Source organism: Carcharhinus amblyrhynchos, chromosome 23 (genome assembly GCF_965287045.1).
Source record: "Carcharhinus amblyrhynchos chromosome 23, sCarAmb.v2.hapA, whole genome shotgun sequence".
NCBI lineage: Eukaryota > Metazoa > Chordata > Chondrichthyes > Carcharhiniformes > Carcharhinidae > Carcharhinus > Carcharhinus amblyrhynchos.
Window position 1 is genome coordinate 11,650,570 of NC_137346.1, and position 16,697 is coordinate 11,667,266.

The 16,697-nt window shown below is 45.4% G+C and overlaps 1 long non-coding RNA gene across 1 annotated transcript in view; it reads right to left on the bottom strand.

The window, feature by feature from the left end:
• Window positions 1–1,736: 1,736 nt before the first annotated feature.
• The window catches only part of LOC145357511 (uncharacterized), a 28,937-nt gene continuing 13,976 nt past the window's right edge, over window positions 1,737–16,697 (bottom strand). Inside the window, exons 3-5 of the long non-coding RNA XR_013889302.1 lie at window positions 10,242–10,385; window positions 8,485–8,563; window positions 1,737–2,020 (exon numbers count right to left, since the gene is read on the bottom strand). This is a non-coding gene — a long non-coding RNA (uncharacterized LOC145357511). The remainder of the gene's footprint in view (window positions 2,021–8,484; window positions 8,564–10,241; window positions 10,386–16,697) is intronic.

The following is a 16,697-nucleotide window of genomic DNA, read 5'->3' on the forward strand; positions in this document are numbered from 1 at the left end:
TTACTGAAGATACACTCTGTCTCGCCTGCTCTCCAGACCATAGGAGACTGGATTCCTTTAAACCTATCTCATTGTGAATGCAGCAGTCACATAAAAGTGACATCTCAGCACTGATTTAAAAATAAATCCTCTTTCCAAATCATCATGCAACTTACCTTGATTGAGAAGGCAGGAAATTTACATATTCTGCACAGACAACGTGCTGCTTATTTATTTAATCTTGGGATGTGGGTGGGTGGCACGGTGGCACAATGGTTAGCGTCGCTGTCTCACAGCGCCAGGGACCCGGGTCCGATTCCCGGCTGTCTGTGTGGGGTCTGTACATTCTCCCCATCTCCGTGTTGGGTTTCCTCCGGATGCGCCGGTTCCCTCCCACAGAGCGAAAGTAGCGCCGATTAGTGCATTGGCCATGCTAAATTCTCCCTCAGAGTACCCGAACAGGCACCGGAGTGTGACGACTAGGGGATTTTCACAATAACTTCATTGCATCCTTGTGACACTAATAAGTAAACTTTAAAACACTAGCAGGCTAATATATGTTACCCATCCTTAGTGCAGCTGAATGGTTTGGTTGGCTGTTTCAGAGTGCAGTTAATAGATAACCACTTTGAAGGGGGGCTTGAAGCACACAAATGCTTTCCTCTAAAGGAACTCGTGAACAGTTGGGGTAGTCATCAAATTTAAACACTTCCAAAGAAACTTTTCTTCTGGCAAGCCAACTTCTTACTTCCAATTTATTTTTAACTGAACACAAATTCTCAAGCTGGCATAGCTGGGATTTGAATTTGCGCTCCCTGGGATTATTATTCATCCAGGCCTCTGGATTAGTAGGCCAGTAAATAGCCATGTATAATCCCACTCTCATCCTTCCCTGGATGGTTCAGCAGAAATCAGGACTATGGTTGGGTATGGAGTCAGGGAGACGATTCCTTGCTCCAGCTGCTTGTAACATTTTGGCCATGACACAGGCTTGCACCAAGAACCAAAATTATAAGAACCAAAAATAACAAAATACAGGAGCAGAATTAGGCCATTCAGCCCAAGTCTGTTCTGCCGTTTGATTATGGCTGATAAGTTTCTCAGCCCTATTCTCCTGCCTTTCCCCGTACCCTTTGATCCCCTTACCAATGAAGAACCTATCTATCTCTGTCTTAAATACACCCAATGATTTGACCTCCACAGCCTCCTGTGGCAATGAGTTCCACAGATTCACGACCCGCTGTTTGAAGAAATTCCTCCTCATCTCGGTTCCAAAGGGTCGTCCATTTACTCTGAGGCTGTGCCCTCGGATCCGTGAATCTCCGACTAATGGAAATACCTTCCCCATGTCCATTCTATCCAGGCCTTTTCAATATTCTGTAAGTTTCAATGAGACTTTCCCCCCCCCCGCCACCCCCACCGCCCCCCAACTCATCCTTCTAAACTCATATGTTAACACTTGTGTCACAATTGGTGGTCAGGATTTCAGCTGCTGTTCCAAATGCATTGCATTAAAACTTGCTGACAAATGAGCAGCGTGCCCCATGATGTGACAGCCTGTGGGTTTCAGTTCTCTGTTTCGCAGCTGGTTGTTAGAGATTGAATCAGCTCCTTTCAAATCAGACCCAGAAACACACATCCAACGTCTGACAAAAGACTGTCGCAGTGAACGGAACTTTGATAATTCTGTTTAAAGTACACGGATCAAACAGACATACGAGATCGGGATCACTTTAAACTATGCTTACCTGAAAAACTGGAGTTTTCAAGTTGTTTGGGCGATTAATGAAAACTCCTTTGTGCAGAGAGTTGCACCTGGTTTCAAATTCACCCCAGCCAAACACTCTCCTGTTCAACTGGCATCAGATCTGTAAGCTTTCTTCCTCCCCGTTGATGTTTTGCCAGGGTGGGAGACGTCAGTCCAAAATGCCGAAGCTTCAGAGATTGTCATTCTGTCGTACAGGTGTTCATGGCCTTGGATGGTCCTGGAATCAGCCCCACTCATCATCAACCTTGCTGATCTCCATTGGCTTCTGGCTCCCTGTCAGGTTAAAATTTAAATCTTTTCTTTCATCAACAGCTCTTTACATCGCCTCAAATTTACTGACCTCTGCAGTATGCTCCAGCTCTCATCTCCCTCCCAAGATCTTTAGTCCTATGAAGCAGAAGACCCCACTGTTGTGAATGGTCAGAAAATTCCATTAACTTTTAAGACCTCCATTAAACTGTGTATTGTACCAACCCTCTGCTACATGTTTAAAGGCAGAACCTTTAACTGCCATGGACCTCTTTCTTTAAAACACAGCCTCACTGCCTCCTTTTGCCCTCTTTAAGAACACACTCAAGAAGCACATTTCAACCAAGCTTTCCATCCCCTCTCCCTACTCTCTTGCGAAGGATCAATGCTTGCTCTGAGAAGCGCTTTGATTCATTTTGTCGATGTTAAACGCGCACTAATAGTCATCTGGGAGTACAGAATCGGAATATTGCTGAACAAAAGGACATATAGGCTGGGAGTTCTCTGGCCATTCAGGCCCTGCCGCCACTGGCTGAGCACCAAATGCTCCATCCTCCAAGTGAGGACGGAGCATTTGGTGCTCAGCCAAATCACTATTCGCTGTAGCGGGGCCAGAAAGCCCTGTTGGTGTGAACAACCAGATCATTCCATCGATTGTCTAAGCTTTCTGTCTGGCATTCATCAGGGCAGTTTGCAAGAATATCAACAATAAAGGAAACGACAATTTTATACCAAATGAGCAAAGATTGCCGAGCAAACTCTGATTGGTCGAGATGTTGCCATGGAGAATGCACCAGGTTACAGTTAACTGCCAAGCTTTATTTGAATTTGGTCAGCTCTGATTGGCCAAGGCATTGGAATGGGAAATGAACCCGAGAATTATTGTGCCCCAAGCTGAAAAATGCATGGGCATGCTTCTTCTGTCTCCAAAGGAGAGAATTGTTGTCCCTTTTATCGTTGGCCTTCTTGCAAAATATCCTGATGAGTGCAAGATGAAAAGCTTTGACAATATGTCTCTTTTTTAGAACATAAGAACATAAGAAATAGGAGCAGGAGTAGGCCATCTAGCCCTTCGAGCCTGCCCCGCCATTCAATAAGATCATGGCTGATCTGTCATGGCTCAGTTCCACTTTCCCGCCCTCTCCCCATAACCCTTAATCCCCTCTCTTATCAAAAACCCATCAACCCGCGTCTTAAAAATATTTAGCGAGGCAGCCTCCACCACTTCAACGGGCAGAGAATTCCAGAGATTCACCACCCTTTGAGTGAAGGAGTTCCTCCTCAACTCCGTTCTAAACCGCCCCCCTTTTATCTTGAGGCTGTGCCCCCTAGTCCTACTGTCTTTTTTGAGCGGGAAGAGTCTCTCCACCTCTATCCTATCCATCCCATTCATCATCTTATACGTCTCAATGAGATCTCCCCTCATTCTTCTAAACTCTAACGAGTACAAGCCCAGTTTATTCAGCCTCTCCTCATAGCTCAACCCCCTCAACTCCGGTATCAGCCTAGTAAACCTCCTCTGCACTCCCTCCAAGGCCAAAATATCTTTGCGCAGGTGCGGCGCCCAAAACTGCACACAGTACTCTAGCTGCGGCCTCACCAATGCCCTATACAGCTGCAGCAAGACCTCCCTACTTTTATATTCAATCCCCCTCGCCATGAAGGCCAGCATCCCATTCGCCTTCCTGACCACCTGCTGCACCTGCAAGCTGGGTTTTTGCGACTCATGCACAAGGACCCCGAGGTCCCTCTGCACCGTCGCCTGCTGCAGTTTTTCGCCCTGTAAGTAATAGTCCTTCCTACCATTCTTCCTACCAAAGTGGACCACCTCACACTTGCCAACATTTGCCATTTCCTGGCCCATTCGCCCAGCCTATCTAGATCCTTCTGCAGACTCTCCACACCCTCCGCACAATTTGCCGTTCCCCTAATCTTGGTGTCATCAGCAAATTTCGACACCCTACACTCGGTTCCCTCCTCCAGATCATCTATATAAATGGTAAAAAGCTGAGGCCCCAGCACCGACCCCTGGGGCACTCCACTAGTCACCATCCGCCAATCCGAATAGCACCCGTTGACCCCCACTCTCTGCTTCCTATTTGACAACCAATCCTCTATCCACGCTAACACCCTACCCCCAACTCCATGTCCCTCGACCTTCTGCAATAACCTCTTGTGAGGTATTTTGTCAAACACCTTCTGAAAATCTAGAAAGACCACATCCACCGGCTCTCCTCTATCCACCGCCCTAGACACATCCTCATAGAACTCTTTCAGCAATACATTAAAGATGGGACAAAACTGCAAACAGTTGCTATTGTTTTCACTTTGCCTGTCAGCAAGGTATTGCTGATGATTTTTCCATTGGGTTTCCTTTAATAGATTACATTTTATTTGAGTAATTACTGTCCTATTCTCCTGAAGTTGCAGATGAGCATATGCCCATTCCACTGGTGCTAACAGTATCTCATCCAAATGGCCACCTATGGATGTGAAGGTGAACAAACTATCCAAAGATGGAGGACAGTACCCCCAAGCCTAAAGCCTAATCTTGTTTCCACAGAACATCCAGATTTGCACGTGTGTGTGTGAATGTGTGTGTGCGTCTGTGTGTGTGCGTGTGTGTGTGTGTGTGTGTGTGTGTTGGGGATGGCATGGTAAGCAATATGGGGAAGGGGTGGGGTTGAGTGGAACAGAAGGAAGGATGGAAACAGACACCACTGAACAGGAGCAGGAATCTTGACTGCCTTTTCCGGAGGCAGCGTTGTAGCACAGTGGTTAACACTGCTGTTTCACAGCACTAGGGTTCTGGGTTCAATTCCTGGTTTCCTGTTTGGAGTTTTCTTCAAGCGCGTTCTCCCTGTGTCTGTGTGTGTTTTCTCCCACATTTTGAAAGATGTGCTGGTTCGGTGCATTGACCTGAACGGGCGCTGGACTGTGACGACTAGGGGAATTTCACGGTAACTTAATTGCCGTGTTCATGTAAGCCTTACTTGTGACTGATAAATAAACTTTGACTTTATCTTATTCAGTTCCCAGAGGTCATGAAGGAAAATGTTGTGCTTCCATCTTCAGAGTTCAGTAACTCTACTTAGATTTGGGAACTAATCCATTTCGGTGCCAGAGACCAGGCGTCACTGAGTAGTTACGTTAATAACTAAGCCATTGGATGAACTAGATTTTCCTTTTTATGCAAGCTTAAATGGTTTCATCAGAGTTGAAGAAACATATTTAACTAAGTGGTAATGATTTTGGCAGTGAAATGTAAAAACCCTGAATGTATAAAACACTCCTTTGACCTTCAACTAGATTTAAGAAGCTTAGATTGAGGTTGTGCACTTATTCTGCTGAAACAGATTCCTGGCAATCCCTGACTAGTATTAGGGCTGTGGTGAACTATACAGTTACAATCAGAATAGAATATAATCAGGGCGGCACGGAGGCACACTGGTTAGCATTGCTGCCTCATAGCGCCAGGGAACAGGACTCGATTCCCGGCTTGGGTCACTGTCTATGTGGAGTTTGCATGTTCTCCCCGTGTCTGCGTGTGTTTCCTCTGGGTCCTCCTGTTTCCTCCTGCAGTCAAAGAGATGTGCTGGTTAAATGTATTGGTCATACTAAATTCCCCCTCAGTGTATCCGAACAGGAGTGTGGTGACTAGGAGATTTTCACAGTAACTTCACTGCAGTATAACGTAAGCCTGCTTGTGACACTAATAAATAAACTTTATAAGTTTAAAGTTTGAACAATGAGCAAACAGGATACTGGTAAATGGTTTGCGTTAGTGATTCCCATCCTGTCTCAGCTCCGATGTATTATTAACCAGATTTGGAGAAGATCTTTAAAGTATCCTAAAGGTAGGAAATATACAGGAAATGGTAGAACAATTAAGAGTATTGATAGACAAAGGGATCTGGGTGCACAGGTACACAGGTCACTGAAAGTAGCAATGCAGGTGGAGAAGGTGGTCAACAAGACGTATGGCATGCTTGCCTTCATCAGCCAGGGCACTGAGTTTAAAAATTGGCAAGTCATGTTGCAGCTTTATACAACCTTAGTTAGGCCACATTTGGAATATAGTGTTCAATTCTGGTCGCCACCCTACCAGAAGGATGTGGAGGCTTTGGAGAGGGTACAGAAAAGATTTACCAGATGTTGCCTGGTATGGAGGGCATTAGCTATGAGGAGAGGTTGGAGAAACTTGATTTGTTCGCACTGGAACTACGGAGGTTGAGAGGTGACCTGATAAAAGTCTACAAGATTATGAGAGACATGGACAGAATGGATAGCCAGAAGCTTTTTTCCAGGGTGGAAGAGTCAATTACTAGGGGGCACAGGTTTAAGGTGTGAGGGGTAAGATTTAAAGGAGATGTACGAAGCAGATTTTTTACACAGAGAGAACTGGGTGTCTGGAACTTGTTGACGGGGGAGGTAGTGGAAGTGGATAGGGTAGTGAAAGGGGCGTCTTGACAAATACATGAATAGGGTGGGAATAGAGGGATATGGAAAGGTAGGGGGTTCTGGTTAAGTTGGGCAGCATGGTTATTGTGGGGGGGTGGAGGGCCAAAGGGCCTGTTCCTGTGCTGTAATTTTCTTTGTTCTTATCACAAGGAGCCCAGCCTGACTAGTACAGTGGGGATTGGTATAGTATTGGTCAGAATTCCCATTAGCACTGTGGAGAGAGAAAGGAACTTCACGGGGAATTGTGCATGTTTTCTTTTCTGATGAAAATTTTCTCCTTCCCACGCTTCTAGGGAACGTGTAGGGGTGGAATTTTCCGGCCCTTCCCATTGGCAGGATCCTGAAAATCCTAACTGTGGTTTTTAACTACGTAAAAACACTGATAAGAGCAGCTGTTCAGAGTTACAGAGTTATAGTAGCAATGTCCCCTTGTGTTGGCTGGGGCTCAGATTGGTGGCACTTTCACCTCTGAGTCAGAAGGCTGTGAGTGCATGTCTCACACAGCCTAGACTGACTCTCCACTGTGGTACTGAGGGAGCGCTGCACTGCCGCACTGAGAGAGTCACCCAAGGCCGGAATTGAATCTGGTTCCCTGGCGCTCTGATGCAGCAGCGCTAACCATTGTGCCGCCTGTAAGTTTATTTATTAGTAAGGCTTACGTTAACACTGCAGTGAAGTTACTGTGAAATCCCCCCCAGTTGCCACACGCCGGTGCCCGTTTGGGTCGATGCACCTAACCAGCATGCCTTTGAGATTGTGGGAGAAAACCGGAGCACCCGGAGGAAACTCATGCACACACAAGGAGAATGTGTAAACTCCACACAGACTGTGACCCAAGTGGGGAATCGAACCCGGGTCCCTGGCGCTGTGAGGCGGCAGTGCTAACCACTGTGCCACCAAGCGTACTCAAAATAATGTAACTGGCTATGGAGATCAATGACAGAAGTTTCAATGATGTCAAATTGCCGGCGTTGGACTGGGGTAGGCACAGTAAGATGATGGCATTCATCCCTTGAAGGGGCAGTGCTCTGAAAGCTTGTGCTACCAAATAAATCTGTTGGACTTTAACTTGATGTTGTGAGACTACTAACTGAAGTTCCAATGGTTATTGTGTTTGGAATTCCTTGGACTGCTCTAGTTATTAACTCTCAACGTATTTGAAATGGCTGCAGCTTCCATTACTCTGTTAAAGCAAGGAATTTCACGCAAATGGATTAAGTGATTGTTCTCTAATTTTTATAGAGTTTTAGGCTTGTAGCATTGATGTAGAACTGTTGTTGTCTAATCGGTTTCAATAGAAATGTTGCCTCTTTTACTCCATAAGTGATGTTTCTCAAATAGTGGATCACCCCGAGATCGAGTACAAGAAGGTTGTCTCCAATTTCTGTTTTGCTAACCTATTAAGCAGAACGTCGACTTGTAAAGTAAAAAATTAACATCAGGAGCACCTGGCACAGATTTAACTGTAAGGCAATGTCACATGGCAAGAAGCTGGGGTCTGGTGAGCAGTGCAGTATGGCATACAGTTGCTGTGTTGCATATATAAATGTATGGATTTTATAAATAATGGTCTATTGTGGCATTTTTAGGGTAACAGACAAACCCTTAAGAAACTCTTTCATGATCCCAAATGCAAGGTGAAACACCAAAAGCAGCTTCATTTTTTAAATTCATTTTTGGGGCATGGGAGTTGCATTTATTGCATCTAATGCAAGAGTATCCTTCCTTGGATGTGGAGACTAAAATTGTACACAGTACTGCAGGTGTGGTTTCACCAAAATCTGGTACAATTGTACCAGGATTCCTTTTCACTTGTACTCCAGCTCCCTTGCAATTCATCTTTCTAATTGTTTGCTGTACCAGCAATGCTAAATTTGTGTTGCTTGCACCCAAGTCTCTCTGAACATCAATATTTAAGAATTTTGTGCCTTTTACAAAATATTCTGCTTTGCTATTCATATTACCAAGGTAAATAACATCAGGCTTCAGCACGTTTTACTCCATCTGCCACCTTGTTGCCCACTCACCTAACCGGTTTACTTCTGCTGCTGGCTTCTGTCTCTGTCTCTAACAGGTCAACTTTTAGTTAGTCTCCTTTTTCTATGTCTGTGAAAAAAAGCACTTACAGTTTGTTTTTATACTCCTGGCCAGCTCTGTTTTTGTTCCTTTTTGTCAACTTTTGCTGATTTCTAAAACAGTCCCAATCAACAATTCCAAATGTAAAACAAAATATAGCATCATAGAATCTCTACAATGCAGAAGGAGGCCATTCAGCCCTTCGTGTCTGCATCAACTCTCCAAAAATAATCCCACCCAGATACAATCCCTGTATCCTCACATAGTTACTCTGCTAATCTCCTTTATTTATACATTTTAGGACACAATTTACACCCTCATGATTTTTATTATTTGCAATATATTAATATGGAAGGAGTGTAGTTTTAAACCAAAGTTTTGTGAGTCTAGCTAGCTTCACATCTGCCACCAAATACCAAACTGACCTTGATTCTGAGGTGATTACATTGCAACAATCGCATTGTTGTAATCTATGAAACCTTTGATCTCGGAACATCATGGGAGGCATCCAAGCCCTCAACTCTAACCCCAATCCCAACTCTAAATCTAATCTTAGCCTCATAAGAACATAAGAACATAAGAAATAGGAGCAGGAGTAGGCCATCCAGCCCTTCGAGCCTGCCCCGCCATTCAATAAGATCATGGCTGATCTGTCATGGCTCAGTTTCACTTTCCCGCCCTCTCCCCATAACCCTTAATCCCCTCTCTTATCAAAAACCCATCAACCCGCGTCTTAAAAATATTTAGCGAGGCAGCCTCCACCACTTCAACGGGCAGAGAATTCCAGAGATTCACCACCCTTTGAGTGAAGAAGTTCCTCCTCAACTCCGTTCTAAACCGCCCCCCTTTTATCTTGAGGCTGTGCCCCCTAGTCCTACTGTCTTTTTTGAGCAGGAAGAGTCTTTCCACCTCTATCCTATCCATCCCATTCATCATCTTATACGTCTCAATGAGATCTCCCCTCATTCTTCTAAACTCTAACGAGTACAAGCCCAGTTTATTCAGCCTCTCCTCATAGCTCAACCCCCTCAACTCCAGTATCAGCCTAGTAAACCTCATTTATATATATATTTATATATTTATATAGTAAGCCTCATTCATTATCAAAATCATTTTCTTCTTCATTACTGCCTTTATCAATAATGGTAGTCAATAGATAGTGCACTTGAACCAAACATCTATTAGAATTTGATGAGCGGTTACTGGGGTGGCATGGTAGCACAGTGGTTAGCACTGCTGCTTACAGCACCAGGGACCCAGGTTCAATTCCCGACTTGTGCCACTGTCTGTGTGGAGTTTGCACATTCTCCCCGTGTCTGTGTGGGTTTCCTCCGGGTGCTCCAGCTTCCTCCCACATTCTGAAAGACGTGCTGGTTGGGTGCATTGACCTGAACAGGCAACCAGGGGAATTTCACAGTAACTCCATTGCAATATTAATGTAAACCTTACTTGTGACTAATAAACTAACTTCAACTATTTTTCTGCAGATCTAATCATTATTTTCGATGGTTGTTTCAGCTGAGTTGCTGACCAATGTTACAGAGGTTTGTAAGCTGTCTAGAAAAGTGGACTAAATTTCGCAGTAAGCTTTTTAAAAACATATTGATATTTAAAAACACATTTCTGTACTTTTTAAACTCTCATTTTTCTGTTTATTTGCTGGTCTGAGAAACATATTAATAAGAAGTGTGATTTCCAAACATCTTACCAGAAAATAAATCCATAACCAGAATATCACCACCACAAATCCACCAGTGACTTGGAGGGGAACTTGTAGGTGGTGGCGTCCCCATATATCTTCCGCCTTTGACCTTTTATTTGGATTTCGAATCCCACCCCAGGATATGATGACCTAGAAAGGTGCATTCATAAAACAGTCAAATGGGTTGAGTGCGTCAACCTGCAAAACCCTTCCAAACACGCCATCCTGACTTGGAACTAGCTTCATTCTCTCGCTGTGACTGATCAATATTTTGAAACCCTCCTTTCTAACAGCACTGTGGGTGTACCTACACCACGTGGACCACAGTGGTTCAAGAAGGCAGCTCACCACCACCTGCACAAGCAAATATGCTGGCCTCGTATTTCGTATTCACGTCCCAAGAATAAATTTCAAAATGCACATAAATAAAACAATCTGCATCTTAAATAAAAGTTTAAGTCTAGATGGAAGATGGAAATTCATTCAATCACCTGGTGAAAAAGAAACATAAGCCTTCTTTGATTTGATTTGATTTATTATTGTCACATGTATTAACGTGCAATGAAATGTATACCGACAAAATGTACCATTCATAGACAGGGAGAAAGTGCAGAATATAGTGTTACAGTCATAGCTAGGGTATAGAGAAAGATCAAGTTCATGCAAGGTAAGTTCATTCAAAAGTCTAACAGCAGCAGGGAAGAAGCTGTTCTTGAGTCGGTTTTAACATGACCTCAGACTTTTATATCTTTCTCCTGAAGGAAGAAGGTGGAAGAGAGAATGTCCAGGATGCGTAGGATCCTTAACTATGCTGGCTGCTTTGCCGAGGCAGCTGGAAACATAGACTGAGTCAATGGATGGGGGGCTGGTTTAACTATTACTTAACTATAACTTAACTTTGTGAATCTACCTCCTCATCTCATAACTACAACTGTTTCATTTACTCATTTATTTATTTTAATGATTTGAATCATGTTATTTCAATCTGGGAACATTTCTGGGAAAAAGCCCCTTCAAAAATTTTATGTGATCCAAAGAAATATTTGGCAGCTAGAGACAAATAAATTCGAGTGACATGGGAAAAAAATATTGTGGCCAAGTGTATCATGTTTATAGTGGCAGCGAACAAAACGGAGGTCAATAAAGAGATTGTAGAACCGACAAGGTGGTTATCTCTGGGCTACTGCCTGAACCGTGTGCAGATGGGCGTAGGGTTGACAGGATTGAGGAAGTGAATGGGTGGCTCAGGGATTGGTGTGGGAGGAATGGGTTTGAATTTATGGGGCATTGGCACCAGTATTGGGGTAGGTGGGACCTGTTCGGGCGGGGTGGGGTTGGTCTTAACCGTGCTGGGACCAGAGTGCTGGCGAATCGAGTAAAGAGGACTGTGACAGGGCTTTAAACTAATTAGGGGGGGGGAGGGTGCGAGGGTAGGTGATGGTACGAGGTCTAAAGTTAAGGAGAGTGTACATGTAAGGGAAGAGGCCGAGGATGTCCCAATAATAGAGGGAGTAGGGGGCGTGAGTATAGTTGGTGGCGTTGCGGCAAATAGGGTCCAGGTGAAGGCTGGGATGAAAGCACTTTATCTAAATGCACGAAGCATTCGGAATAAAGTAGATGAGCTGGTGGCGCAGATCGACACAAATGGATACAATCTGGTGGCCATTACAGAGACGTGGCTGCAGGGTGACAGGGACTGGGAGCTGAATGTACAGGGCTATCAAGTGTTTAGGAAGGATAGGCAGGAGGGAAAAGGGGGGGGCGTAGCTCTGCTGATTAAGGATAGCATCACGGTGGTAGCAAGGGATGATATTGGAGCCAAGGAGCAGAGGGTGGAATCGTTGTGGGTGGAGATTAGGAACAGCAAAGGGAGGAAGACGTTGGTGGGTGTCGTCTATAGGCCTCCGAATAATGATCTGGAGGTGGGGCGGGCTGTTAACGCGCAAATAAGTGCGGCGTGCAGGAATGGGACGGCCGTAGTTATGGGGGATTTCAATCTGCATATTGATTGGTCGACCCATGTTGGACGTGGGGGGCTCGAGGAAGAGTTCTTGGAATGCTGCCGGGATAGTTTCCTCGAACAGTGTGTGTTGGAGCCGACGAGGGAGCGAGCTATCTTGGATCTGGTGCTATGTAATGAGGCGGGTAGAATTAGGGACCTTGTGGTGAAGGATCCTCTTGGGAAGAGTGATCATTGTATGGTGGAGTTTCTGGTGCAGATGGAGGAGGAGAAAGTGGGTTCCCGGACACGCGTCCTTTGTTTGAATAGAGGGGAGTACGGTAGGATGAGAGAAGAATTGGCGAATGTGGACTGGGGGAGCGCGTTGGAGGGAGGGTCTGTTGAGGAGCAGTGGAGGATCTTTAAGGAGATCTTTCTTGGTGCTCAGCGGAAATTTATTCCGATGGTCAAAAAGGATAGTAGGAGGAGAGGTAATAAGCCGTGGATAACGAAGGAGGTGAAGGAAAGTGTTAAACTAAAAGCGGAGGAATTTAGAGTAGCTAAGAGTAGTGGGCGAGAAGAGGATTGGGAGAGGTTTAAATGTCAACAAAGATTGACAAAGAAGTTGATAAAGAAGGGTAGGAGAAACTATGAAGCTGGGCTAGCGCTTAATATAAAAAAGGATAGCAAGAGTTTTTATAAATATATAAAAAGGAAGAGGCTGGCTAGGGTGAATGTTGGTCCTTTAGAGGATGAGAAAGGGGACCTAGTGGTAGGGGATGGGGATATGGCTAAGGTATTGAATAACTTTTTTGTTTCTGTCTTCATGGAGGAGGACGTGAATAATTTGCCGGGTGTTAACGATGGAAAGGTGGTAGGACTGGAGGGTCTTAATGACATTACTGTTACTAGAGAGGCGGTGCTCGACAGACTGGAGGGGCTGATTGTGGACAAGTCCCCAGGACCGGATGGAATGCATCCGAGGGTTCTGAAAGAAATGGCGGAGGTGATAGTGGATGCCTTGGTGGTTATTTTCCAGACGTCGCTGGATTCCGGGGAAGTGCCGGATGATTGGAAAACGGCTAATGTTACGCCGTTGTTTAAGAAGGGTGCCAGGCAAAAGGCGGGGAATTATAGGCCGGTTAGTTTAACGTCTGTGGTAGGTAAAATGTTAGAATCTGTCATTAAGGAGGAAATTGCGAGGCATCTTGAAGGAAATTGCTTGATAGAGCAGACGCAGCACGGTTTCATTAAAGGGAAGTCGTGTCTGACAAATTTACTAGAGTTCTTTGAGGATGTGTCTAGGGCAGTGGATAGAGGAGAGCTGGTGGATGTGGTCTTTCTAGATTTTCAGAAGGCGTTTGACAAAGTGCCTCACAAGAGGTTATTGCAGAAGGTCGAGGGACATGGAGTTGGGGGTAGGGTGTTAGCGTGGATAGAGGATTGGTTGTCAAAAAGGAGGCAGAGAGTGGGGGTCAACGGGTGCTATTCGGATTGGCGGATGGTGACTAGTGGAGTGCCCCAGGGGTCGGTGCTGGGGCCTCAGCTTTTTACCATTTATATAGATGATCTGGAGGAGGGAACCGAGTGTAGGGTGTCGAAATTTGCTGATGACACCAAGATTGGGGGAACGGCAAATTGTGCGGAGGGTGTGGAGAGTCTGCAGAAGGATCTAGATAGGCTGGGCGAATGGGCCAGGAAATGGCAAATGGAATTTAATGTTGGCAAGTGTGAGGTGGTCCACTTTGGTAGGAATAATGGTAGGAAGGACTATTACTTACGGGGCGAAAAACTGCAGCAGGCGACGGTGCAGAGGGACCTCGGGGTCCTTGTGCATGAGTCGCAAAAACCCAGCTTGCAGGTGCAGCAGGTGGTCAGGAAGGCGAATGGGATGCTGGCCTTCATAGCGAGGGGGATTGAATATAAAAGTAGGGAGGTCTTGCTGCAGCTGTATAGGGCATTGGTGAGGCCGCAGCTGGAGTACTGTGTGCAGTTTTGGTCGCCGTACTTACGCAAGGATATTTTGGCATTGGAGGGAGTGCAGAGGAGGTTTACTAGGCTGATACCGGAATTGAGGGGGTTGAGCTATGAGGAGAGGCTGAATAAACTGGGCTTGTACTCGTTAGAGTTTAGAAGAATGAGGGGAGATCTCATTGAGACGTATAAGATGATGAATGGGATGGATAGGATAGAGGTGGAAAGACTCTTCCCGCTCAAAAAAGACAGTAGGACTAGGGGCACAGCCTCAAGATAAAAGGGGGGCGGTTTAGAACAGAGTTGAGGAGGAACTTCTTCACTCAAAGGGTGGTGAATCTCTGGAATTCTCTGCCCGTTGAAGTGGTGGAGGCTACCTCGCTAAATATTTTTAAGGCGCGGGTTGATGGGTTTTTGATAAGAGAGGGGATTAAGGGTTATGGGGAGAGGGCGGGAAAGTGGAACTGAGCAGCGACAGATCAGCCATGATCTTATTGAATGGCGGGGCAGGCTCGAAGGGCTGGATGGCCTACTCCTGCTCCTATTTCTTATGTTCTTATGTTCTTATGAAAGTATTGTAGCTAGTGAAAGTAAATGATGAAAATTAAACAAAATGAGGGAAAGTCTTACATTGACTTTTCCAATTCTCTCTCCATACCTAATGGTGCACTAAGGCAGATTTTCGTCTCTTTTCATAGCTAGTAATTCTCAGCACAGATCACTCATCTGTTGCTAGGGGCTTAGAGCTTGTCGTTCACCATTCCACATCAATTGTGACAGAATAGGAGTGTCTCCCACTCCTACTGCCAGGGTTTGGCATGTTTGGAAGGGTTTTATAGGTTGACACACTCAACCCATTTGACCATTTTATGAATGCACCTTCCTTGGAGGGGACTCGAACCTGGATCTCTGGTTCAGAAGCAGAGACGCTAACCACTGCACCATATGGACCTCCTCTGACATTGATGGTGCAACTTATAATAATATAACCCAGAAACACCATGTGCAATGAATCATGTCAAATACAATAACTAATATATTGCATGCAGTGAATAATACATCATATACAACATAGTAGACCAAATAACAGTAAATTGCACATCACATAATACAGTTAACTCACGGGCAGCGTTGACAAACAAATCTATTTTTGGATGAGAAATGTCAATTAAAAGACTTACTGGTCTTCCTCAAATACTGAAGCAGGAATTTAAGCAACTCCATGAACCAGTAGAACAAGGCAAACATCTCAACAAGAGGGTGGCTCTCTGACAATTCAACATTACCGTTGTGCAGCACAGAATTGCCAGCCTAGGTTATGCACTGTCTGTGCAGAGTGTGCACATTCTCCTCGTGTCTGCATGGGTTTCCTCCAGGTGCTCTGATTTCCTCCCACAGTCCAAAGATGTGTGGGTTAAGTTGATTGGCCATGGTAAATTGCCCCCTTAGTGTCAGGAGGATTAGCAGAGTAAATATGTGGGGTTATGGGTATAGAGCCTGGGTGGGATTGTTATCAGTGCAGGCTCAATGGGCTGAATGGCCTCCTTCTGCACTGTAGGGATTATATGATTCTAAGTGGTGGCCCCGCCCACTGACTGAAAAGTTGTGGTTGAGTTTGCTCAGGAAGCTGTGTCCAGATCTTACAGTCATCAGGAAGTTAACTGCCCAAGGCCGTGGCTTCCACTCCATGTGGGAATATGGTCCACTCCTGTGAGCTAGCAGAGAGTTAAAGGGTCAACAGCTCTCCTGTCCCTGCTCAACTGGGACAAATGGCTACTGTTGGGACTGCAGTCACTTGCCAATGAGGAGATCTGGAGGAGGCTGGTCATGAGGTAAGTTGCAGTATCTTCACCAGCGTGAATCAGACAGTCCTGGCTCGGCTGCTGTCTATGATCAAGAAGTCATATAAGCAGCATATGTGGGCTTAGACAATTTCATTGGAGAAGGCTCCATTGGGCAAGAGTTGCCCAAACAGCAGGGGCACCGCATCCAAACCACCCCTATCCCCACAACCAAAGCCTATCAAGCAGCATCATGCTTTGATTTCGACTGTCTTAATGATGAGGTAGATCGGCGGCAGAGAACGGAAGGAAGGGAAGTAAATCTTGCACTCTGGATCCCACTACCCCCTGAGATGTCCTGCCTCCTCTACCCAAAGATAGGCGGCAGGTCAAGAATCTGCCGGTCACATTAAGACCCCTGGCAGAAACTTGCAACCCTGGGTAGACATCATCATAGGATGGTGGGAACGAGGCTGGAAATTCCCACCCAAGGTCAGCGGACACTTCCATTGTCCGCCCCTTGCCTGTTCTGGTTCCATGGCAGGTGGGGCAGTTGAATTCCGGTGATTCTAGTAAACATAAATATTAGTGAATGCACATACAAATTTGAATGCACCAGAAAGAAACACCAGCAGAGATAGGTGCTCACAGAAATGCATCGACTGGTGGAATGCACAAATATGCACATTCAAATGCACTTGCAATCGACAGCTTAAAAAAACATTTAAAGCGCAGCCCCTGGATTTGAACCACAAACCGGCAAGCCTG